Source organism: Rutilus rutilus (assembly GCF_951802725.1).
Source record: "Rutilus rutilus genome assembly, chromosome: 5".
Classification (NCBI taxonomy): Eukaryota; Metazoa; Chordata; class Actinopteri; order Cypriniformes; family Leuciscidae; genus Rutilus; species Rutilus rutilus.
This window is the reverse complement of record NC_140213.1, coordinates 9,770,375-9,798,340: the sequence shown is the minus strand read 5'-3', so window position 1 is coordinate 9,798,340 and position 27,966 is coordinate 9,770,375. Positions and strand designations below refer to the sequence as shown.

The 27,966-nt window shown below is 39.0% G+C and overlaps 2 long non-coding RNA genes across 2 annotated transcripts; both read right to left on the bottom strand.

The window, feature by feature from the left end:
* Positions 1-321: 321 nt before the first annotated feature.
* Positions 322-3,167, bottom strand: LOC311290786. Its single transcript, XR_014627455.1, has 8 exons — positions 2,686-3,167; positions 2,536-2,596; positions 1,837-1,955; positions 1,415-1,712; positions 1,254-1,314; positions 995-1,088; positions 786-904; positions 322-680 (listed from the first exon to the last, which is right to left on the bottom strand). It is a non-coding gene; the product is annotated as an uncharacterized lncRNA (long non-coding RNA).
* A 22,935-nt stretch (positions 3,168-26,102) lies between these two features.
* On the bottom strand, positions 26,103-27,661 carry LOC311290971. Its single transcript, XR_014627488.1, has 4 exons — positions 27,457-27,661; positions 27,197-27,223; positions 26,692-26,802; positions 26,103-26,268 (listed from the first exon to the last, which is right to left on the bottom strand). It is a non-coding gene; the product is annotated as an uncharacterized lncRNA (long non-coding RNA).
* Between the last annotated feature and the right edge of the window lie 305 nt (positions 27,662-27,966).

Genomic DNA, 27,966 nt, shown 5'->3' with positions numbered 1-27,966 from the left:
CGCGCCGGAGGTGTGAATGGCTCTAATTACCATATGAATAGCAGCTCCCGCCAGAGAAAGGCTTGAATTTCCTCACTCACTATTGGTTGAACCCACGTGGTTTAAACAAGAAAAATCACTCGTGATTGGTTGGCAGATCTGTTACTATTGGTCACCCTCGCTCATTAAAAATTCACAAAATTATAATATTCATATAAATAATATATAAATTATTTTTTTATATTCATAATATGCTATTCTGTGGTATATTCATGTCATTGTTAACCTATGGACTACATTATTACCATCAAGGACATGAATTTATAAAGGAATGGAAAATTTGCCAGGGACATGCTGTTTATTCAAAGAAAGAGCTTTATAAGCACAGACACAAAACAATATACACCTATGTACAACGCATAGATCATCTGCACACACAACAAATTGGAAGCTCAGTGTCTGTTTTCATCTTTGGAGCTGTAGGTGACTAGCGGCGTTCTCTCTGAATTCGATCCACTTTGAAAACGTCTGTGGTGCGTTGCCCTGTAGTTAGGAGTCGCCTCTAATCTCGACTGCAGCGTAGCACAGAGCTCTGTGAGCTCCTGGCTGGTGGTTGAACTTCATCGGACATCAGATCTATGGTGGCGCACTTCCAAATGCCCACGTCATCCTCACCTAGCACACCGTCTCGCTTCTAGCAGCTGTAAAAACAACCAATACAGACAATCAGTACTGTGATGCACTGTGTATGGACACAAAACATCTATTAATGCACGTGAAAAATAGTCACATTGACAAAATCTTACCCTCTTTCTTCTCGCTCGACTCCGAGCTGAACTCTTCACAGCTTCGGCCTGCAATGCCAGATCTGGTTGTTTGTACCTGAAGCTCCTGCGTACTGTCTCGTAGTATGTCTTACAGGCAGCTGGAAAACAATTAAATGAGAGTGATATGAATAAAAACAATGCAAGTCACAGTAAAATGAAACAAGGAGAAAATAGTAAAAGTTACTTACAATGTCGTCATGATCAGCGTCATGAAAATCTGGACTTGCAGACATAGCTCTGAGTAAATGTGAGGTTACGCCCTCGTTATGAGGCGAGGTTACTCTATGGAAACAAAATGTATGATTAAGATCGTAAACTATAACGGATCTATTTTCTTATACAAGAGAATGAAAGCATATTCTTTGAATCTTACCTTTAAAATGTTTGTAAGTTTTTATGAAAGTAAAAAAATAAAAGAATGTAAGATTCTTTTATTTATTTTTTTACCTTGATCCAGTTCGTAGCGCCCACAATTTGGCTCAGAGTTGTGAAGATGGCATACTGCTTCCTGTAAATTACAGGATTATTTACAATTATTAAACAAATAATAGCCATCAATCCCATGACCTCTTGCTTTGATGAAATCATGAAAAACGGAATATTCTTACATTTCACAAGGCCTGACAAAATACAGCTGCAGGTAACTAGCGGCATTCTGTCTGAATTCGGTCCATTTTGCAGACGTCTGTGGTGCGTTGCCCTGTACTTTGGAGTCGCCTCTAATCTCGACTGCAGCGTAGCACAGAGCTCGGTGAGCTCCTGGCTGAGAAAGGACGGAGGTCGCACAATCCATCCAGACACCCCGCCGACGATGCCGTCTTCCTCATCAGACATCAGGTCTATGGTAGCACACTTCCGAAGGCCCACCTCATCCTCAGCTAGCACACTCTGTCTCGCTTTTAGCAGCTGTTAAAACCAATAAAGACAATCAATACTGCGCAATGCACTGTGTATGGACAACACACATCTATTAATGCACCTGAAAAATAGTCACATTGACCAAAAACGAATCTAATCTAATAAATCTTACCGTCTTTCTTCTCGCTCGACTCCGAGCTGAATTCACCACAGCTTCCGCCTGCACTGCAAGATCTGGTTGTTTGTACCTGAAGCTCCTGCGCACTGTCGTGTAATATGTCTTTAAGGCAGCTGGAAAACAATTAATTGAGAGTGATATTAATAAGAACAACATAAGTCACAGTAAAATTAAACAAAGGAGAAAAAATGCAACCGGGTGAAATTGTCGAAATACACACCGGAAGCAAACTATGCTTTTTGAAATTGGGGTTTTATTCTGATTGCTGTTTAAAATAAGTGACAGAACAAAAAATATTGTAGAAACAGTTTACAGTAAATTTGAAGATGACAATCAAATGTCACAAAAAGCTTAACCAGTGGTTCAATGCCCAAATCCACAGAATACTTAACTCAATTCAAACTGAAATGCAGTGTAATACACTGCAACTGGTCAGATTTAAATTGATTTCTCCAAACCAAAATATGTTAGGCTACAATTAAATACGATAACACAAACTGGAATACGGCAGTGGCTGAGGTAACGTTAGGCCTAAGTTACAAGAGAAATAAAAATGCCATGCGGAACCAGAAATATGCATTTAACCATAAAGTTATATTGTATAATCACAGAATATAGATTCAACTCATTAACAGATTTATCAAATAAACATGCCATCAGTAATTTCCCCCATAAACCATAAAACGTACATACCCAATCCTTTACCGTCCGATCACCACGATATTCCCTCGTCACACATGCGCTCCAAATAAATCTATTAACAAAAATGTACACATTAAATGTTCTTTTAACTTCGCTTCACAACTTATTTGTGCATATTAAAGATATTGGAGTAATATTTACCAAGAAAGAAGACCGTATAACACAGAATCCGATCGATGCACGCACCGTCATGGAGCTCTCCTGAACAATGAAAAATGGCTGCCGTTCTCTGGTCGCGCGCACGCGTCCAGCACAAGTGATAGTATCGCGAGAAGAGAGGGATTTCTTAAAGGGGCCACAAACATTTTTAATGCACAATAGAAACGAGGTACATTTTATGTAAACAACTCTAATCGTAGTTGTAACTCTATATGTACAGTAGGCATAATTCTTGTCATTGCGTATGTGTATGCAGCATGAGTCAAATACAATCTTCTGTTCGTGTTGTATTATGCACAGTGGTTGGGCTCTAAGAGATTGTGATGCTGTTTGCATGGAATGCACATTTTTACCTTTGTGGCAAAGCCTGATTGAAATTAATTGTTGAAATAAATGGTTTTGTGTCTTTTTTACATAACATTGGCTATTGCTAATGACACATAGTAACTAATCTAGCTACTTTCATTAAATATATAAATTTAAGCTAAAATGTAAGAGGGTCATTCTATGAAAATGTCAATTTTTCTGTCCCTAGCCTTTACAGAAATATTACACTTAAAAAACACTTTAGGGTTACAATTTCTTTACATTTTAAAATAAATTATTTGAACAATTACACCCTCTTGAGCCATCAATGTGGCAATATTTGATTTTTATGAATTATATAGAATTTCAAGCACCACAGAAGTGCTCGTCCCTACAGTCATGTACAGAGGGAAAATGCTTTATTTTGAGGTCAATACCAGATTTTTACACCATTTAAAATACAATAATGTATACATAACTATCAAATATATTATGTAAATGATATATATATAAAAAAATGCAGAATACATATTATAAAATTTATAATGAAAGTAGTGGTCCCCTGGAGTTGTGTCACTGGTGTTACCGTTAAACAAAAATCTCTTATTTTGAAATAAAAATCACACTGCTATAGCTTATGTTTGTATGCAGGCCTACGGAATTTATATTCACAATACTTAATAACTAATATTATTTTATTGCATTTATATTAGTTGTTTGAAGAGTTACAAAAAAGCGGTCGGTCTTAACACAAGTTTCAGCCGGCAAGTCGGTCGGACTAAAAGGGGGAAAAAATAAATAATTGGGTCGGTAGGCTACTAAACTGACAGGGTCGGTCGGGTTACGGCAAACAAGAATATTTTTAAGGATGGCCTTAGACTATTGTAACTCACTTTATTTTGGGCTATCTCAGGCCTCTCTCTCTCGTCTACAGCTAGTTCAAAACGCAGCGGCTAGACTTCTCACCGGGACACGCAAATATGAGTCGATCACCCCTATTTTATTCAAACTCCACTGGCTACCTGTCACATTCAGGATTGATTTTAAAATTTTACTATTTGTGTATAAAGCTCTTAACAAACCGGCCCCCCAATATCTGACCAATCTCCTCTGCCCGTACACTCCATCTCGTACTTTGAGATCCAGTGATCACTGTCTTCTCATCGTGCCCAGATCCAGACTTAAAAAACGAGGCGACTGCACTTTTGCGACTGCAGGCCCAAAACTTTGGAACAGTCTACCCCTCTATATCAGACTAGCTCCCTCAATTTCCATCTTCAAAACATCCTTGAAAACTTTTAATACCCCTTGACACAACTATTGTTTTTTTTTTTTATTGTCCTGTTTCTGCCCTGCATTTTATCTATTGCCCTGTACAGCACTTTGGTCAGCCTTGGCTGTTTTTAATTTTGCGTTATAAATAAATATTGTATTTTTTTTAGAATTAAGTTAATACCTTTGAGTCACCTGGGATAAAACTCCCCCTGCTACCCTCATTTGCATTTGTAAAGCTCACAGCAGTCTCATTTACATGTTAAAGCATTAGAGGGAGGGGGGTCACGGGGCAAGCAAGTCCCACGTCAATTTCCGACAATTTCCGACAGTTTGCAGTGTTGCCTGTAAATTGCCGTTTGCAGTCGTAAACCTGAACTTCCACGACAATTTACAGCGCCGGTAACTGTCGAAAATCCCACTTTTCATGCAGTGTTAGACCTCTTACCAATGGCACAAACTGAGCAAGCCAAAACAAAACTGCGTATGTCGCGAGCCATTAATGGCCACCAGAATCGTTGCTTTACTAAACAGCTAGTCCGGTTTACTCCTGGATGACAAGCAATGTTGGAGCAATGACCCCATCGAATGACTTCGGACCGTAATCATCATCATCATCATATTCTTTATTCAGGACATACATAAAAAATGGTCCATAGCACTATACAAACATACACATAATAATAATAAAAAATAAAAACCACAAACACAAACACAAAGAGAGTGTTCAAATATTAGCATATAGACTAAAACGCCAATGGTTCCACAATCTCGAAGTGAACCTAACTGCACTCAATGCAGGATTCACTAGTGTTGCAATGATGCTGTTATATGACTCTGCTAATCTACACATACACATGACACATACATGAGATTCCTGAGTACAGCAGGACACGTAAATACATTAGCACTTACACACATTTGGCTCGCACTGCCCCATCGTGGCAATTTAAGCAGCAGCCTCAAACCATCATTGTATGCCACATTGAGTTTCTGCATACTGCTTTTTTTATAGCGCCGCCACAAGTGGGCAGTGTACATCGGAGTGCAAAAAGCTTTAAAAAGTGTAGTCTTCACAGATAGTGAACACATACTAAATTTACGATTCAGCATATTAGCTTGTGCATACAACATACAATACTGTCTATGAATGTCCCTATCATCAGACAGGTCATCAGTTATATAATGTCCCAAATATTTGACCTCATCACACACTTTAAGTAAAATACCCGACAGAAAAAAAGCAGGAAATGAGAGTTTATTGTCCTCCCTGCTTCTAGCAATCATTATATTACTCTTCTTAGAATTGAACGTAATATCAAAGTCTGAGCCATATTGAGAACATACCCTTAGTAGCTGTTGAAGGCCAGCACTATATGGACAAAGAATGACCAGGTCATCCGCGTACATGAGGTGGTTAATAATGGTGTCCCCAACCATACAGCCTGTTCCACATTTGTTTAACAACTTTGATAGATCATCCATATAAATATTAAAGAGAAAAGGAGATAAGATGCTTCCCTGCCTAACGCCATTACTTACATTGAATGAGGCAGACATAAAGTTACCCCATTTCACATACATTGACTGATGGGCATACCAAAAGGCCAAGATTCTCACTAAATATTTGGGAACCCCTCTGTTATGCAATTTGTAAAATAGTTTCTCATGATTTACCCGATCAAAGGCTTTAGAAGCATCAATAAAACACATAAAGATTGTTGAATTATGCCTGTTATATAAATCTAAAACCTCCTTTAGGGCAAAAATACACATATCAGTGCCATGTTTAGGTTTGAAGCCAAACTGATTGTCAGAGGTCAAGACAAAATGTTCTAGCCTATTCAATATAATCCTCTCCAAGACCTTGGATAAAATACTGGCTAAAGCTATAGGCCTGTAACTATCCAAGCTGTTTATCTTACCAGCTTTTTCTTTAATGACAGGCACTAGTGTGACAGATAAAATAGAATCAGGTAAAATACCATGGACTAACAACCCAGTAAAACAAATAGCAATTAAACTCCTCCGGTACAAACAATCGACTCGGTGGGCAACCGGGTGGAGGCGTTACCCCTTCTAAGGCCGACTTGACCTTCGATTCGACCTCCCATGTGAGTGTGGAGATAACTATCTTCTCGGGTAAAATGCACTCGGGAGTAACCGGGCGTTCGGATGGATCAAAAATGCGAGATAAAGAATCAGGTTTGATGTTTTTTGGACCCGGGGCGGTACGAGAGAGAAAAGTCAAAACGTCCAAAAATGCCCATCGATCCTGCCTGGAGTTGAGTCTTTTAGCAGATCTAATATATTCAAGATTCTTATGATCGGTCCAAACAATAAAAGGTACCCCCGACCCTTCTAACCAATGACGCCACTCCTCCAACGCTAACTTGACGGCCAACAACTCTCCGTTACCAATGTCATAATTACGTTCGGCAGGTGATAAACGGTGGGACAAAAACGCGCAAGGGTGCATCTTGCCGTCTGTGGAAGAACTTTGGGAAAGTACTGCTCCTACCCCCACCTCTGACGCGTCGAACTCCACCTCGAACTGACGTGATGGATCAGGGGCAACGAGGCTGGGAGCCGAAACAAAGTGACTTTTCATTTTAGCGAATACAGCCTCGGCTGTATCGGACCACCTGAACGTCATTCTGGGGGAGGTCAAGGCAGTCAGAGGTGCGGCTAGTTGGCTGAAATTGCGAATAAAACACCGATAGAAATTGGCAAACCCCAGAAACCTCAGCAGGGCCTTACGGGAATCTGGACTTGGCCAATCTATCACAGCCTTAACCTTGTCAGGATCCATACGCACTCCCTCAGACGAGACGATGTATCCTAGGAAGGGAACAGACTGTGCATGAAAGACGCATTTCTCTGCCTTGACAAAAAGCCCATTCTCTAGCAACCTCTGAAGCACTCGTCTGACGTGCTGAACGTGTTCCTGGAGAGAAGATGAAAATTTCAATATGTCATCCAGGTAAACATATATGAACTGATCAACCATGTCTCTCAGCACGTCACTGACGAGTGCCTGGAAGACCGCTGGGGAGTTGGACAGCCCGAAAGGCATGACCAAGTATTCAAAGTGCCCCCTGGGGTTATTGAACGCGGTCTTCCATTCATCACCCTTATGCGGACCAAATGATAAGCGTTACGTAAGAACAATTTTGTGAAGATGGATGCTCCCTGTAACCGTTCGAAGGCTGAAGACATCAACGGCAAAGGATAAGTATTCTTTACCGTGATGTTGTTCAACCCCCGATAATCAATACACGGTCGCAGAGACCCATCCTTCTTCCCCACAAAAAATAACCCCGCCCCCGCTGGAGATGAGGAAGGGCGAATGAATTTGGAAGCTAGAGAATCAGAAATATATTTCTCCATAGCCTCCCTTTCTGGAACAGAAAGTGAATATAACTTTCCCTTAGGCGGAGACTCACCTGGCACTAAATCTATGGCACAGTCATAGGGACGATGCAGAGGGAGAGAAGCAGCACGGGACTTACTGAACACCTCCTTCAGGTCCTGGTACTCCTCGGGCACGTTAGATAAATTCACTGCCTCCTCCTGAAACACAGAAACAGGTACAGATGAACACGCAGACACTAGACATGACTCATGACACATATTACTCCAAGCAGACACAGAACTGTGATCCCAGTCGACTCTGGGGTTGTGTCGAGCGAGCCAGGGATGGCCAAATACTATAGGTGCGAGTGGTGAGTCCATGAGGAGAAAGGTTATTGTCTCAGTATGGTTGCCAGATGTAATGAGTGAAATGGGTACAGTGGTGTGAGAAATACTGGGAAGTTCAGTGACGGAAATCTTGTGCGTGAGTGGTGAGATGGGGAGCTGAAGTTGGTGAGCAAGTCTAGCATCCATAAAATTACCTTCAGCCCCCGAGTCCAGTAAAGCCTTGGTGTCATGTGAGTGTGTTTCCCACCTCAGTCTTACCGAGAGGAGTGTAGATGATGAGGTCTTCTTACATTTACATTTACATTTAGTCATTTAGCAGACGCTTTTATCCAAAGCGACTTACAAATTAGGACTAAATTAAGCGAGTCATCATGAAGAGGCAAAAAACAACAACAACGCAAGAAGTGCTCAAAATACGAAGTTCAGGCATTATTCAGAGTAGCATAAGCACGATAAGTGAGGTTTTAAAGGGAAAGTTTTTTTTTATTTTTTTTTATGAAGTGCTCACGGAAGAGATGGGTTTTCAGCTTTTTTTTGAATGTTGTCAGGGATTCTGCATTCCGGATGAGGGTGGGGAGAGTGTTCCACCAGCATTCTTGGTGGAGATCCCACCCGATAGTAGTCTCCTAGTTACTACCAGGCGTGGTCTTTTACCGGGCAGGAATTGATGAAGTGGCCCGCTTTGCCGCAGTACAAGCAAAGTCCTTGGGACCTCCGCCTTTCTCACTCCTCTCGGGAAAGCCGAGCTCTGCCCACCTGCATGGGTTCGGGATCTGAAACGGGGCTGACCAAGTCCGTGCTGCTGACTCGGCAGTCCTCCGCGTCGCCAAAATGAAGACTCCGATGGAAGCGACTCATCCTGCTCAGCCAAGCATCGACTCTCAGTGCCAACTCAATTAAGTCCATTCAAGCTTGGAGGAAGATCCAGCATGTAAATTTCTTTCTGGACACGATCAGCCAACCCATGCAGGAATCTGTCCCACTGCGCCTCCTCGTTCCATCGGCACTCTGCGGCCAGGGTGCGGAACTGGATGGAGTATTCCGACACCGAGCGATCTCCCTGGCGAAGATCGGCGAGTAGTCTGGCCGCCTCCCTACCCGCCACCGCACGATCGAAAACTCTCCTCATCTCCTCTGAGAGTGCCTGGAACGAGGCGCAGCATGGGTCTTGGTTCTCTCACACCGTCGTTCCACAAAGAGCCGCCTTGCCTGAAAGCAGCGTGAGGACAAATGCCACCTTAGATTGTTCCTGGCAGAATGTTTGTGGCTGTAACGAGAAATGCATAGAACATCGTGTAAGAAAAGCTCTGCAAAACTCAGGCTCACCTGAATATCCCTCAGGTGTGGGTAGGCGTGGCTCGCGATGAGTTTGCGACTCTGGAGGAATGGGCTGAACGGGCGGTGTGGGTGGCGCAGTGGGAGCTCTTAGATGTTGTAGCTGTTGGGTGAGCTCGGACACCTGCGTCACAAGAGCTTGGACCGCCCGACCTGTATTAGAGATGCTTTCCTCCTGTTGGTCCATTCTCACGATGCTGCGAGAGGCGAACTCGTCCCAGTCAATCGAACTTGCTGCATCCATGACTTGGTCAGAGCGTTCTGTAACAATCACGAGGCTGGATGCAAGTGCAAGTAAAAATGCTTTATTTGGCAAAGGGACAGATGCAGGTCAGATCAGCGACCCCGCCCACAATCACACACACACACACACACACACACACACACACACGCACACACACACACACACACAATGCAAGACAAGACGAGACGAAAGGAGACAGTGAATTCATAAACCGTGACACCTGGGCTGTCTACAGAGACAATCTAGCCTGCCGAGGATTTTTATTATTATTATTTTTGCATTTATATTAGAGTTCTCAATGGGTCGGGTCGGCCCGACAAACCCGACGGGACCCGCGGGTTCGGGTCGAAAATATAATCAAATGACTCGGGTCGGGTCGGACCTCGGGCTTAATCTTTTCCGCTCAGTAAAAAAAAAAAAACATTTATTAATCATCGCTGCTGTTCACCGTAAAGAAAGTCTGGCTGCTGCGTGTAACGTGCATCATGGAGAGGGGCGGGGGCAGACCTGACGCCGCTGCGTGCGCGCCTTTATTATAGCCTGGAGAAGAAGATGGAGTTGGTGAGAAGTAAACTTGCCGCAGGTGAATTTACCGTCGCTATTACAGCCTATTTATATATTTAAAGTTTATTGTTTCAGTTGTTTGTATTGTTAAAAGGCGTGAACATTAAAGGTTGATTTGAATTCCCATCTACTGGTCATGATAATACGTGTATGAGAGAAAAAAAAATCTGACGCGGCGTCGGGCCGCGGGCCGGGTTCGGGCAGATAATTCATGTTTATATGTCGGGTTACATCGGGTCCGGGCTTTAAAAGCCACGGGCCGGGTCGGGTCGGGTTGTAATTTTCAGGCCCGTTGAGAACTCTAATTTATATCATTAGGTATTGGAGTAAGTTGAAACCCAATACTTAAAAAAAAAAAATCCTGTTTTCAGTGAATTCTGGGGTAGACAAGGCCGCGGAGGCTCCATCTGTTGTTTCCTTCATTTGACGGGAAATGAAGGATGCATGTGGAGACCGCATTTGAAGGGGCTTTCGAATTAGGACAGCATTCGTCGCGCAGCAGTGACGCAATCAGCCTTTGAATGCGCCCTTTGAAGGATGCAGCCTCTGAATTGGGACACAGCAAAGGATTGACAGTCATCTTATACCGGTGTGTGTCGCTAATATCAGAACAAGCAGGAATAAAATAAAAAAAAACTTTAGTTCCTAGGACAGGCTTTGTGGCACTGTGAACTGGCTCCTGATAACAGCGAAAATAACTTGTCATACAGCAACTAGCTACAAGGAAAAAACTTTGTGCTTTTGTAAAATAAACACAAACAGAGTGCACTTTCTGCCATCTCATTCTCTGTGAACTTCTTTCTGAAACACGTCAAAAATGAACCGAAACTCAGCGAATACTTGCCGCACAGACACGAGTGTAATGAGTAGTGACGTTACGTTCTGTGCCGAGGCTTCGGAGCATGTGTCGAGAAATCTCGGAAGCTTTCAGTGAAGCGCGTATCGAGGCTTGTATCGCTTTAGACCAGGGGTGTCCAAACTCAGTCCTGGAGGGCCACTGTCCTGCAGAGTTTAGCTCCAACCCCAATTAAACACACCTGAAACATATTATCAGACCTTGATTATCTGGTTCAGGTGTGTTTAATTGGGGTTGGAGCTAAACTCTGCAGGACAGTGGCCCTCCAGGACTGAGTTTGGACACCCCTGCTTTAGACCAATGACGTCATTGATGACATCTGAAGCCTCGCTTCTACCGGAAGCGGTTCAAATCTTGGTGTGCCATTTTGACAGATATAAACCTATGGTTTAAAACCCAGCCACTTTCCAGTTTTAGAATAATAATATTACCCCTCCTGCCTATCATGACCAAATAATTGATTTACACACATTTGATAGCCCCAATCATTTTAACCCAATATGTTTATTACGCAGTTATGTTATACAATCATTATATACCACCAGAAAGTACACATTATATTCATATATAGATTAGTCTATGTGGAAATAAATTTTTTCTTTACCGTTATTTCTAAGCCTTAACTGGCTCAAAATACAGTGTATCACAGATCACATCAGGTCATCTGTAATGTATCTGCTTGTTTTACACTCTTTGACCACCAGGTGGTATTGTGAGCAAATGAAGCCTTGAGAAATTAACCCTTTTGTGAACCACTTGGCTGAAAAGCTTCAATGCTTCATGAGGCTTCATCTCGCCACCACTAGTAATGAGTCCACTACGGCAAGTTGATAGAACCCAAATGCTGCTTTATTTCCCAAACATGAGCAAAACAAAGACTTGGCTTAGCTAATATGGCTTGAGAAACATACTTCCTATACCGCAGATACACGGACAAAGAAAGAGCTAAAGGAACAATGACTATTAATATACAAAGACTAATGAGTAACAAGAAACACCTGAACATGATCAAGACAATGAACCAATGACAAAACAGAACTGAAAAACACATGACCTGAAACAACCAATCAGAACATGACACATTCACAAGGGGAGCACATGGCAGGATACCATGCGAAGCAAGGGAAGCACATGACAAACAGGAAGCAAAATAACAGCCATGAAAACATAAACCAAAGCCCAAACCAAAGTGACAATGAGAGATATGTCTTTAAAAAGCTTGAAGTGTCTACTTTTAAATGAAGTAAGTCATATCAAAAACAAATATTCTCAGATTATGTAATTCATATGAAACCAAGGGGAGGTCTTTACCATCTGAGCTCATTACTTGTAATTTGACCACACACACCCACAGGCAGCGCAGGATATTCATACAGTAATCATCAATGTTATACGACACTAGTATGTTTTTATGCTCTATTATATAAAAAGTAGTACGATATAAAAGTAACATGATTGTTTACACTGTAACATGATGAATATTAGAATGTTTAGACCAGTTTTTACGGTGCAATACCATGTTCTTGAATATCTGCTCAAACATAGATGTTTATAATATGCTAAACAATGTTTCATTGTGAGGAGTGGCAGTTTAATCAGAGCGGCTCGATCGGTTCAGTAAATGCTGCTCTATCTCTGCAAGCACTGTGAGATTGAGTCACTTATGATGTGCATTTGAAAAGCAAACCGCACCAAACAGTACATGTTTTTACTCCAAACTCACTTCATAACGTCAGTCGAGTGTTTGAAATAACCTCCATTTGGGATCTGAAGTGGCTTCTTATCACAGAATGAGGCATTTCCTCAGTGGTAACTGGCTGCATTGTGCACGTGTTTCTTGTTCAGTTCGTTATTGGTATATAACTGTGTATATAAATGCCTTCATTTTGTGTTGTATTTACATAGGGTCAGGCTGTTTTTTTTTTTTTTTTTTTTTGTGAATAAAAGTTGATGTTAGTTAAAAGCAATCCTCCTCCTCTCATCACACAATTATTCATTATATTTATATAATGATCCAACAAAATCACTCTGCTAACAAAGTTCTGTGAACCATCCTCAGGAACTGCAACTTACACCCCAAATGCAGCTGACACCAGGTCTCTGGTGACTGCGATAACAAAGACAGATATGGCAAAAACAGATATACACACATCCTTCTCTCAAGTAGAAGTAGATATACTCATGTTTAAAGAGACTCTGGTAAACGTTGAAGTACGGACTACACTTTTACTCAAGTTAAAGTAAAGAAGTATAGGCTCTGACATGTTCTTAAGTAAAAAATAGCCATTACTACTACCTGTTTTAGTGTCACGCTGTTAACTGGACCACACATCATATTAATACATTATTACAAAATAACTTACATTTCCAATTTTGTTAGCTAATGAATATATCCAGGCTGAAAAACCACCTTGTAGAACAGGGCCGAATTTGGGACAAAATTTCAGGCCGGGAAATCTCAGACTCGTTGAGGCCATCCCACACCCACGACAAATTCTGAAACCACGGACAACACTATTTTTTTGTATGGCCATCACATAAAAAAAAGTTTAAATCCTTAGGCTGGGGCTATGCAAAATAATTAAAAGTTCTCTCTTGAACTGCACCTTCACTTCCATTATCCTGTCCAGTCTCTTTATTTATCCCTGATATCTTTCTGTCTCTCACTCATATGTGTGTTAATTTTCCACAAATTGTCTTGTACCTGTCACTTTTTCATCAGCATGTCTACTGTTATGAACAGAACTGTCTCCACCTTGTTGCAAAACAACCACCTCATTGTATTTATTTTAGTTCAATTTAAAGTATCACATTTCAACCATGTGTTATTGTTTTATTTTAAAATGACATAAATACTCCAGATTCAACAAAACCATAATTTTACAACAAATTCCATAAACTATGTAATAACCATGGTTTTTGGTTTATGTGTAGTAAAACCATCGTTAATTTTCATAAGGGTTGTGTTGTTGTCTGCCCTAGCTCCCTGTAAACCTATTATAAAACCATGTGAACATTTGTCTGCTAAATTATTACTGTAACTTAACCACAATAGATAATAATAATAAATATAGCTGCAAGCAGCGATTCGGGGCCAAGCCCCTGAACCTTCAACAGCAGTGCAGAGCAGGAAGAGCAAAAACAGCAGAAATTGAACATGCATGAAAAAACAGCTGGTTCAGAAGTACAGGTGAAAATTACCTCAAAATGAACATCAGATAAGAATGAACACAGAATGAACAAAAACATACTTATTTCTAATCCAAGAGAAAGAAAGATTAGTACAATGCTTGAATAATAAAGGAATCGAAATGACAAAATATTCCACACAATTTTTCTAAAGACGTCCCATGCGGGACTCAAACCCACTATCTCTGGATCAGATGCCTGTCACTTACCTCGTTGCGCCACGGGAAGACGTGCATTCACCAAGATGTCAATGTTCCATAATTCAAGTGAGAACTCAAAATGAATCATTTTTATACGTGCCACATGTCTTATTTATTGAGTTCCTTCTCAGATAGACACCATGTCTGTAACTGAAGCATCTTTGCACCACTTCTGGCACTTCTACAGTACCTATTGCGGTCTGGGCATGTGCCACACAGAATTTGAACCCACGACCTGAATGGTTCAGGGCACGTGGTTTTGCAGCTTGCGCCACTCAGTTGACGCTAACTAACCAAACTGCAGAGGAGAGGCTTCAGTGTAAGAATTAGCACATCAAATTAGCATGCTCAGCTATCTTAATGCTAATGTAGCTTATGGTTAACTTGATAGCTGAAGAGCCACAGTGTATTCATAAAGTGTAGCATTTAATATCATGATATTATATTGTAATTAATAGCAATGTTCTTGTTTTGTTCTATTATAGCGCCACCAAGTGGTGCAGTTCCACCACTTTTTTTATGTGTTCTCAGAGTGAGCCCATACATGTGTGTGTCAAATTTGGTGAAAATAACTCACTTTGTTTTAGAGTTATAGACATTTATATGTATGAGAGCATAAAAAATTACCCATGGGTGACTTTGATTGAATTTTTTTGCCACTTACTATAAAAATTTTGACATTTGGGCATTAATCTCTAACCAACGACCTATGTTTCCAAACTTCCTATGGTGGTTTCATCTCCATCGGTCTAACGGTTTCGAAGATATTGGCAAATGTTTTTTGAGCGCTAAATCACAACGCTACACAAACAATACGTTCATGCGTTCAGAAAATACAGCATTTTAGAACAAAATTCAAAATCACAGACATCCAAAATGGCTGATATGGGAAAATTAGATATTAGTCGACTTGGCATGACGCCCTCAGTCTAACGAGACCACTTTTATGATTTTTGGACAAATCGTTCACAAGTTATAAGCAAAAATACCCATTTTTCGTATCTCCGGACCAGTAGGTGGCGTTGCGCCGAAACACAGCATGTTGCCTCAGGTCATTCTTGTGATGACATGTACCAAGTTTTGTCTGAATACGATAAAGCGTTGCGGACATACAGCCTTAAGTCTGTTTTCGCAAGTGCTACGTAAAATTAGATTGCGCGGTATTCGAGAATGAGATTTCCTTTGTTAAAAGTGGTCTTCTGCTGTCCCTTTTTGAAGAGTGCTAGCACTCATTTGTTGTCCTTTGCACCATTTTCACCCAAATAATTCGGTGGTCACTAGGGCTGTCAAATTAAAATTAAAATCCACATACTAATGAAAAAAACGGTGCATTCGAATTGTAGGTGTGCGTCAGGCAGCCTTTTCAGTGGTTTTTCAGTTTCAAGATGCAATGATGATGTAAAAGTTGTTGTTGTTGTTGATGATCAAAGTTGTGATCAAAGAAGTAAATGCCATTTTACAAGGGTAGTCAATTAATGTCATTGTATAATGACAGTCCCAGGTAGTAGTTTCAAACGGGCCTGTCTGCTAACAGCTACTTTTTCCCATGGCCTTGAAGGAAAAGGTACAGGTTGCAGAGGTGTGGCAGAAACAATAGCTGTCTTATCAGAAGAGACACAAACCTTACAGTTTTTGATCTGTTCCATGACCAAATAATCAATACCTGGCCATCAGTAGAGTTCATGAAGGCGCTGCTTTGTACGCACAATTCTTTGGTGGCCTTTGTGGGCCAGATTCACTAAGATTTGCCTCAGTGAAACAGGAACAAGAAGACGTGATCCTCTAAATACGTAGTCCTTTTGTACACTCAGTTCATTCCTTACTTGAAAATACGGATGTAAATCTTTGTCCAAAGCAGTTGATTAGGAAGGCCATCCACGATTAATTTGTGCACATACTGAAGTCAATTCTGAACATGATGCAGAGGCAGAAGCAGATACTGAAGACTTCTCAGAAGTCTAGAATGCAACAAATTCAAGTTCTGCATCAGAAAGATCCTCTTGGAAAAGCTGGCAAAGGTAATTGAGACAAACCATCAGCAGTTTGGTTTTGAGAACCAGAACTTTAAATCACTGTAAAATAAAGAAAAAAAGAAAGAAAAGAAAATTCACTGTTAATCAGTGATTTACACTGATTAATCAGAATTAATCAATTAGTTCTCAAATTTTCAACAGCCCAGACACATGCTAAGGCTTCCCTTTCAATCGTTGAATACTTGCGTTCAGCAGATGACACAGTCCTTGAAGAATATGCAACGATGCGTTCAGTTTTATTTTCATGAATTTCACCCAGTACAGCACCTATCCCTATAGTTTGAGGCATCAGTTAAAACCGCAATAGGCAAATAATGCCAAGGCAGAACTTTTAAGCAGCAACTCTTTCAACAGTGTTGAAACTTTTCTGAGCCTCTTCCGACCAGCTGAAATCAACACCTTTCCTGATACAAACACGCAATGACTATAGCACAGTAGTAAAATTAGCAATAAACTTGCTATACCATGATATAAATCCATGAAAGGTATGAAGCTGATGTGCATCGGTAGGAATTGGTGTATGAACCATTGCATTAAGATGATTCTCATTTGGACAAACACCTTGTGCAATTCAAAGTTTTCAGTTGAAGACCTGCACTCTGTATATGTTGAACAACTTTGTTGAGCATGCAGTCATGTTCACTCTGTGTACGACCCCAAAAAAATATATCATCCAGGTGGTTGGCTACATTTGGCAATCCCTGCAGCACAGTTGATAACATTTTCTGGAATACAGAAGGTGCTAAAGTTATGCCAAAAGATACTCGACAAAACCTAAATAGGCCTTCATGAGTGATAAATCCAGTCATGTCATGGCGCCTTTCTTCATGTAATGGAAGCTGAAAGTTAGCACTCTCCAAGTCAATTTTTGAGAAGACAGTTGCTCCACATAGCTTAGACATCAATGTGTGACAGAGGATAACTGTCTGTAATAACAGCTTTGTTTGGTTGTCATAGATCTACGCACATGCAAATGCCACCTTATTTCTTTCTGCACCACTACAATTGGTGAAACCCAAGGCGATGCATCCACTTTCTAAATGACACCCAACACAAGAAGATGGCTTTTTTGACAGCTTTTTGAGAAGACAAAGGTACGTGTTTAAGTTTTTGACATACAGGTGTAACATTAGAAGAGATATTTACCTTATGCAGGAAACCTTTTGCACATCCCAGCATAGCAACAGGCATTGAAGCAGAAAGGTGCATTGCAGGTGCTGATTTTGGAGCAGATTCTGACAGAACAGAAGAACCTTCAAAGTGGAGATGTAGCCCATTCATTAAAATCCATTCCAAGAGGAGCAGTGCCAAACTCAACTATAAGAATACTGTTGATTTAGGGACATACACTTGTGTGGTGCAGAGGGTTCTCTGTTGAGGCAAGGTGAGGGTCAGGATGCCAATATGTGGGCTTGGACACATCTAAGTGGTCGATGTGCTTTGCCCATTCTCTCAACATAATTAATCCAGTTCCTCCTCCACTCCTTAATCCTTCCCCAATTCCGAATACAACTGTTGATCCTTCCTTCCACTCTCGGTATAGTTCTTTATAACACCGTGTTTCACAGAGGCCAAGGATGTTGCCTTTGGTTTTGCTCTTTCCTTCTATGATTGTTAACAGGTCTGTCTCCCTAGATACCATTCTGGTGTTGAAAGGGGCAATGGAGAGGGAAAATTGCTGCACCAAGTGTTCAGTTTTACAGCCTTGTTGCTCTACCACCATAGAGCAGGCAGGTAGGCACGCAGGGTACTGGGGCCTATTTTCCAGATCCTAGCCACAAGATTTGGCGGTCATTAGCTGGCTGGGCTCATTCGCTAATTCTTTTCTTCGCTCATAGTATTATGCAAACTCTTCCTATCGTGATGCCAATGATAAAATATGTGACCCATTTTGATTTTATTGAGAATTTACAACTCTAAAATTGTATAGAGGCATCAGCTACCTCTTGTTCCCTGGAGAGCTATATTGATTATGTGCTGTGGCTGAGTGGTTCATCCCTTACTGTTGTTGCGGATGAGACCAATGCCAGCCCTACTCCCCTTGAATCTGCAGCAGTGGCCTTTAATACCATCATGGCAAATGCTCCAGTTTTTCCTCGGGCAAGGAAAGCTGTTTCAAACAGCATGGACCTGGTGACAGCACGGTCCGCACCAGCTCTAGAGTCCATTCCAGAGTCCATTCCAGAGTCTGGCACCTCCCTGGCTCCCTCAGCTTCCGGCACTTCCCTGGAAAAGACCATTTTGCAATAATAAGGAAACAAACAAACAAATGTTGTTGATTTTCTAAGTATATTGTTCATTCTAAGTATATTTTAGTATTTAATTCAAGTATTAACAATATATGTATTGTTTTATCAACATTTATCAGATCCAATATACTGCACAGGCTCAGAGAACACAGAATATAATAAACAGAGAGAGGGAGAGTACATGGCAGATGTACACTAGTCATTTATCCTTCATCATTTTCTGCTCCATATTTCCAACCATTTACACACTTTCCTTATTCCCTCTCTCTATGACATCTGCACATCTGTCTATCCCATAATTACACATTCAATCTGTAGGGTTTTGTAATGCAAGTGTCCTAGAGAACAACAATGCAAGGTGACAGAATCAATCAAGCACAACACAGCACTGTTCACACAGTCTGTGTGTGTGAGAGCCTGCAGAAGTGGGCGTTCTGGTCCCCTAATTCTTCACTCTCACAAAACAACATAAGTGTAATTTAGTCCATTTCTGCCTCTCTTTCTCTGCTCTCTTTCTAAATATGAAACTCATTAAAGATCTTATTGTTTTGCTGAACACCAAGATGCATATAAAGGACGACTTGGAGGATGTCAGAGGGGGGCTGTATGGCAAACAAGGACATACGTGAGCATGCGCAGATGTAGTAAGCCTGAACCTAACAATTTCTCAGTGCATATTGTTTTGATCAAAATACATATTTTTTGTTTGTTTTTTTCACATCCCATCATGTCCCATCAATATAAAAATACAAATAAATAAACAAAAATTAGTTTATATCCCATCAAGTCCCATCAATATAAAAATTATAAATAAACAGTTTTTTTTTTTTTTTTTTTTTTTTTTTATGTCTATATAGATTTAAATATATATATTTAAATATTTAATATTTAATTGCGATTAATCGTATGAATGTCATAGTTAACTCGCAATTGATTGTAATTAATCGCACATTTTTATCTATTCTAAATGTCCCTTGATTTATTTTTGTCCCATTATTTATATATATATATATATATATATATATATAATATTTTTTTTTCACTTTTAGTTTTATTATATTTAAATAAGAAATGTTGGTAACTTGCTGAAATAAAATTAGCTTAAGTTTTATATTTTTTTATTTAATTTCAGTTAACATTTATTTTATTTCAAGTATTGAAAATGTTTTTTAGTTTTTATGAATTTTTATTTCAGTTATTTTAGTACACCAATCAGCAAAATTGTAATAATTAGCATAAGTTTTGTAATAGGGTAGATGACTCACTGTCATTCATACTGTGCTGCTACACACATATGCACACGCATCACATTAAAAAATTTCATTCCCTGATCCATACTTAACATCATGCATGGGTCACATTAACTGTTACACACAGAGCTGAATTGTGAGCCCCCATCCCCCTCTCTCATTACAAGGCCAGTGTGACAGCAAAATAATTAGCCTGCCCTAATGCACTCGGCTATCTCTCTGACTGGATGACTGCTCAAGGCATAGCTATTAAGTTTTTGAAGGTTTTTAATTTGAAAGGGGTGGAACGTGGCATCTATCTGTGAATTAGTGAGAGAGAGATAGAGAATTCCCTCTCCTGGGGCAAGGCCTTTTTCTCTGCCCTCATCAGTTCTCTAATTAGCTTCATTTTGTGTTATCTTTCAAGATAAAGTAAAAATAATGTACATGGCTAGAGATCATGTCACTCTCATTGCTCTCTCTGAATAACTCAACAAGAACTTCTGGCAATTTAATTGAAATCTCACACAAGTACATTTAAATGTTACCATCCTTGACATTTTATTTAATAATTGTATTTATGTATTGGTTTGTATAAACAAAAAGTATGGAGCTCCATCCCTACATACCCTTCAGTAGGGCAAAATCAGATGAAAACGTAAAAATTATGTTGTATGAATTAATTAAAATTTGCAACAAATCAAAATAACAAAACTCAGGCTCACAGGAACAATTTACCTGTGGTGACATTTTCTGCAAAATGATATTACGTTGCATGCCTATTATACCGTTTTCAACTAAAAACTTTATGCATTTTGGCCATTCATTTACAAGACAATGACATATGGGGGCCTGAAAATGCAAGCTTTTGAAATCATGTTTCAAATTGCAAGTTTTTGAAAATGATAGCGTTATTGTCTCCGTGTAAACTACAAAAACGCAAATTTGTGCAAACAGTGACGTCAAGCACATGCATATTACGCAAATTTGTGAAAACAGTGGCGTCAAGCGTTCGGTCTATAGGTGCATAGTGTTTCTTTACAAAGTGGCATCGCCAACTACTGGCCCGCATGCATAACATAGCATTTTAGTCATTTTCACAGATCTTTGTGAATCTGGATCTTTTTGACAAACGCTGTCATCTGTACGCGAAAAAAGCGAAGGCAAAAGCATTTTCTGTTTTTAGTACATTGTTGTTGTGTAAACATACCCATAGCTCGCTTCTACAAGTCTTTGAGCTCTTATATCGTGACTTGTACCCATGCGCTCCACATCGCGAATGCAATGCTGCACCAGATGAGCTCCCAAGCAAGCTTAGTACATAAGAAAAGCCAAACATATGGAGGTGGTTATGAGATGCAAACGTCAAAATCTATTTGTTTACAAATCATGCACTATGGTAAAAGTGTTTTGAGGTCATAAAATAGTATTATGCAAAGAAACGTCCAAAAATAAGTCTTTATTAACAAATAATCTGCCCTTTTAATCATAGCTTTGTATGAAAAGGATTAAAAGTGCTTGCTGTTTTACTTCCTCTAGTGTTCATTTCACCTGGAAACTGCAGTGATTTGAATGTATTGGTGTTTTTTGTTCTCATTTTTCCAATGAGCCTAGGTTGGAAAATGTACTATTTGTATGAAAAAAGTAAGTATGAAGCTCCATCACTAACCCCACCCTAAACATACCTCTCAGTGGGGTGAAATCAGATGTTGTACAAATACATATGGATTTGCAACAAATCATATTATTGTGAGACTGTGTTGGCCTATGTAACTCCTGTAGCTACAAACCAGAAATGGATGCTAACAGTTTAACCCATACTATGGTACTTTTGGTCAAACTAACATTAATGACTAATTACTTGTTAGTAAATCACAGTCTGCAGAGACATGTTTGATACAGTATGTTGTGCTATGTTTTTGCTCTTTAAACTGCTAGTGGGATCAGCTACTACTAAGAGAGTCAGACTGATATCAGAATTCACGAATGAGTCAACAAAAGCACCACTGTTTTTTTTTTTTTTTTTTCAATTCAGATAGGGTGTTATTATCCAAAAGAGTTACTGTAATAGCCCCATTCACAGGACAATTCCCAATGAATTCAGATTAATATTCGAAACACGAGTTTAATGCGTAAAAACCTATGTGACATTAGCAACCTGAGATTATCAAAATGAATATTATTAATACATTACTTATTTTGAATTAAGAATGACAAAAAAAGTGCGGAATTAATAAATGATTATATTAAACTATATTAGTACTACTATTTTATTATATTACACTGCAGGTGCTGTTGCCTAGACGATTTCTGAATGAAATTTATTATCAATAAATGTTAAAAGAATATGTAAGAATATAAAATATCCCATCCCAGAGTCTTTTAAACTCATTCACTGATTCTTTCTTTTTTATTTAATATTTGTAAACTATTATTATTATTATCATTATTCATTTTTGTGTATTTGCTTTATTTCCCTCTTTGTTTCATGTATCTCTTTACCTAATTAACATTTTATATATTATACTTCAAGTTCAGTTTGTAAATGCCCGATCATCCCAATAAACTTTAGACTTTATGACTGTATTTCTGTAGGCTACACCAGTATGTGACGATTAATGAGCATCTGTTTTTATTTACAAACGTTTAGGTAGGCTACCTTGTACCCGTGACAGAATTTGAATAAAATTAGAACAATTTGTTATTATTAATATAATTTAAAGAATTAAAAGAATATTTAAGCTGCAAAAAAATAAGAAAATATATTCTTCTCATCCCAAATCTTTTAAATCCTTTCACTGATATGTAGGCTTATTTTTGTTTAATAATTGTATATATTCGATACAGTCCCACAAATCACAGCAATCTCAAGCTTCACCTCACTCCATGAGTTATTTCCCAAAACCTGCTCAGTTTAATGGGTTTGTCATTTAACTCAATACTGTCTATTGTAAACATCTCCATATGCGGTCATGAGATATCACATCCTGTGGATATTGTGTGTGTGTGTGAGCTTATTAACGATGGACACAGTCCAGCAATCCAGTTTATTAAATAAAGCAGGGTGTTAAATAAGAGAGCTGGACCATGTCACACAGTGGTCAGTCATGCAGCCAAACTGACTTCTGATTTCTCTATAATTCATAAGGAGCTGAGCTGATATGATACTCGCACTGTCTCTGAGAAATTCACCCGAGAAGGGGGAATTCATTAAGAATGAATTTTGCCTGCTGATAGCCTTGTTCATTCCCAGTAAAAGCATCTAAGCACATCATAACAACTTAAATTTACTTTAGGAGCAATATTGAATAAGATATTACATAAGACTTGTTTTCAGAGAAAACCATTTTTTTTACCCCATTGGCAAGTTTGTAAGCAAAAATAAACTAAACGAAATTAAACTAAAATAATGAGGTCTAAAATGCTTAAAACTAAACAAAATGCAAATGGAATAAAATAAATTGTAATAACATATATTCTCTGAAAACAAGTCTTATTTTGCTTCTCCATATATATATATATATATATATATATATATATATATATATATATATATGAATGACAATGGATTGAAACATCTAAAACATATGCGCACATTGAATAAGCTGATAGAACTCCAATAAATGTTTTAAAAGCTGGTGTGTGGTGGATTGAGTTATTCTTTACATTTTGTGACCTTTCCCTGCAACACCATTTAAGCCATGCACATGACCATGCATGTTCAGCTTATTAATATGTGAACTTTTTTTTCTTTTTTTTTAAAATCAATTTAATCTTTGGTTAACATTTGGTTTGTTACAGTTTGAAACACATTTTGATATGTGAACTAAAACATTTTTGTTTATTACTATTAGTAAAAACGTCGAAAAACATATACAATTTCTGTCATTTGACAAAATGCTGATTCAATTTAAAGAAAATGTATAAAAAGCAGTTATTTTCTGAAACTAAGCATCTACAGAGAACAAGCGAATGTGTTTACATGCACAATCTTACACCAATTATGCTTAACTTAAAACATTTTTTTGATCATATTCAGTGAAATCGACACTATAATCCGACAGAACAACATAAATAAGAAAAAAAAAAAAACGAGCTTCTAACTCCACCTGGAGCATGTTATTTGTTTTGCAAAAATCCACCTCCCGGATCATCGGGTCAGCGCAGGGGGGTGTGAGATCTGACTGTCAATCACAGGTCGTGCACACGCCACAGATCCCCATGTATGTATCGCTGCAGCCCGGAGACCTGCAGGTGGGAGGAGCTTACGCCGCAAGTGGGAGGAGCTTATGCCGCAAGTAGGAGGGATTTCACAAATGTGCAAGTAGGAGGAGTTTACGCCGCAAGTGGGAGGAGCTTATGCGCAGTGGTGTAGTCTAGTTTTTTGTAGTGAGTATACTCTAATATAATACCCCCCCCCCCCCCCCCCCCCCCCGCATACTCACCCCCGCATACTCACCCCCGCATACTCACCCATCCCAGAGCGTCACCCCATAAGCACCACCACACTCACTAATACATACAGTTTGCATCGACATGTAATTGAGAGCATTATGAAATACTAAGTGTTATCAACTTATTTATTTAACTTATTCAACAATTTATTATAAGCAACACAAGACTTTAACAGCCAATGACATTTACAGCTGGGGAGACTGGACTTATTTTCTACTGTTTAGTGTTAATCATCATCTAACTCAGTCAGTTAAGAGCTACCTTTAGCCTTAGATGTTATATGAATATGCTCCCTGAAGCACAGGTTTTATCAGTTGACAATTATCAACAATTAAAAAAAACAAAACATTATAGGCACAAATACAAATTTACTTTTAGAAATGGTGTTTTTGAAAACAATTTTATTTTAAAATACATTTTACTGTGCAATTCCTTTCTAATTAATTTGAGTTAGACCGAACTTTTATTTTGGTGGGTTTTAGACATTTGAGTTTCTGTGTGTTTTAATAAACTATTATTATTATTATTATTATCATTATTATTATTATTAGGCCTGAAGTATACTCTGTGCAATAGTAATATATTTCTGTTAAAATTTCTTCAAGTTATACAGAACTTTTATTTTGACAGGTTGTCGTAAAGACATAACAGTTTCTGTGTGTATATGAAACGAATGAATGACGATCAAATGAAATGGTGAAATTCTCATCAAGTGACTCTAATAGCAGCTCTGCGATGAAATGCACATGTGTAGCCTACATCATGTCTCAATACAGTGAAACACTGAAAACACCACGAGCGTGAGTCACGCGTGCTTCTGTGTGTGTGTGTGTGTGTGTGTGTGTGTGTAGTGGAGCACACACTGAGCGCTCATTCCCAGAGACGCGTAGAACAATTGAAGTCTCTTTTAGCTTTAATATTCATAGACACTAGTCCATATCGAGATTTGATTCATTGTACAGCAGCTACTTTTGATTTATTCATTCAAAAATAGCCTAAATCTGTGACGTTCTGCCATTATATAGCAAGTTCCATTTGTGACTGGATTCCGCGATTCGATCCGTCGCTTCGCAAACACAGACGGGGTGAATTTATGAATGAAACTGTGAAAGTTCTGACACAAAACGAAGTTGATACGTATCCTCACGCTTTTTTTAAGTGGGTATACGCAAATCCTTGGCCTTTTCTAGTGGGTATACGGCGTATACCTGCGTATCACGTAGACTACACCACTGCTTATGCGGAAATCCCCAAGCTGTCATTGCGAGGAGGCTGTGAATGAATATGGCAGGAAGTAGCGACAGTAATGAAAATAAACGATCAAATATTATGTTCCTCATCATGGTCTGATTTCTTACAGCTTTGTTATTATTGTGTGTGTCCAATACCACTCACTGTCAATGATGAAGTCACGTCTTCACACGTTTTACCATACTTAAAGTTTTAAATTCATCAGGCTGTAGGCCTTATTCAAGCATATTTCTGAATGTTAGATATATATTCTACAATTCCACAGTATCAAGTAAATGAACATATTAAAATGTGATGCAATTGGACTCAGTGAAGTGAATGTGTAAATACATGAAAAACATTTGGCTAATGTAAAAAACAAAACAAAGTTACCATCCATCTTTACTATGATTTAAATAGCAGACTAACGTTCTTCTGAATGTTTTACACATATATTACATTTAAATCTCTGGGTGGATAAATTATTTTTTTCAATGAATAAAATCATGTACAAGTCACTCAGAATTGATTGCAAAAGTGTTTATTTTATTTTATTATTTGTATTATTTTTTTGTTATTTGTAAGGACAGTATATCAGCTCATTAGAACTGATCTGCATGCAGTGAAACTGCTAAATCCAGGGTGGTAGGTTTCTGAATAAATGCCCTGGAGCTCGCCTCGCTTTCCCTTCCCAGCATAACCTGGTGGATACACAAGAAGCACAATAAGAACTAGGGTTTATAGTTGACATTGAACATTTACAAACATTAAGAATAATTTCTCAGCTCTGTAGGTCCATGCCATGCAAGTGAATGTTGTCCAGAACTTTTAAACTCCAAGGGATGACATAAGTAAATTAGATTTTTAGTTTTCCTTTAGACCACAGGTGACAAAATCAGTTCCTGGAGGGCCACAGCCCTAAAGAGTTTTGTTCCAACCCTGCTTCAACACACACACACCTGCAGTTTTCAAATAAGCCTGAGGGACTAGATTGGCTGATCAGGTGTGTTTAATTAGGGTTGAAGCTAAACTCTGCAGGGCAGTGGCCCTCCCGGAACTGAGTTTGACACCCCTGCTTTAGACTAACAACTAGTTTATTCATCACCAATTTACACAAAACGTACCAGGTTTGCAGCATTTGTACACAAACCCACACTCCAAACAAGTGGAGATTGAGTACATCCTCCAGAAGAGCTGTTTGTAGTGAGACGACTTATTTTTCCAGCATGCAACACCTGAGGTGAAAACAAAATATGAACATAACATTTAACATTATCAATGATGTTCTTGTTATGCGTTTTATTTTTTAATGTCAATATTTACTTTCTAGCCATAAGAAGCACAATAATATGCGTTTCACATTTATTTCACTGATTGTTATGAGTAATACATTTTATAAAATAATTATGATATTAAAACAAATGTTTCAATTACATTACATTACATTGTGGATTACGCAGAAAAAAGCATAACTACAATGAAAACAAGTTTTAAAAGAATTGCATGCATTGTACAATTAAGTTAGGAGTTGTATTCTAATATCAAATCCATTTACAAAACGTTTAAGACATTTACAATTTGAAAATCAATGCAGTCCTAAAACGTACAAAAATTATACTGCCACAATACCTTATTATGGTCTTCAGAATCCATAATCTGGAAAGCAAATTGTAGAAATGGAATGCAGAAAAGATCTTGTCATGCAAGTTACAAATTTTGTAATTTGTGTGCTACTAAAAAAACAACAGAAATTTATTTGGATACACTTGAACCTTATTCTTTTTTAATACATCAAGACTAAAAACAGTGTACAAACGCCATTATGAAATGGTCTTTTTCAGAACTTATAATGCTTTTTTACAAAACTAAAAACTGTACAACAAGCTTACCCCTTCATCTCAGCTGACATGTGAAAGCGGTTTTCTTCTTTGTTTTCTGATGGATCGCAACAAAACTTACACATTACCGCCACCAACTGTGGAGCAAAAACCAATAGCTACTACAACACAGGTGATACTAAATAAACCAATCAAAATCCTCTGGAAGTTTGTACAGCCCACTTGCGGCTAAAGCTCCACCCACTTGCTGCTACCCACCCACTTGCAGCTGGCTCCGACCTCCGTTTATACCCTACTCCAGATCCCCCTCCCTCGCGCACGTTACAATATCACATGCACACGACAGGCCTGAAGTTCGCCTGAAGATTGCACGAAACGGCGGAGAGAAAACCTACTAACAAGCTTCCAATTCCTCGGTTATTGCTATCTATGGATAGATTAGCCAGGGCAGCCTACCTCCGAGTCCATGGTGTTGATCGATGCTGAAGAGGGACACGTTCACAGAAAATCAGGTACACATGCACTGACGAGCACGACCTCGATGGGAGGGTGCTCGCTGGT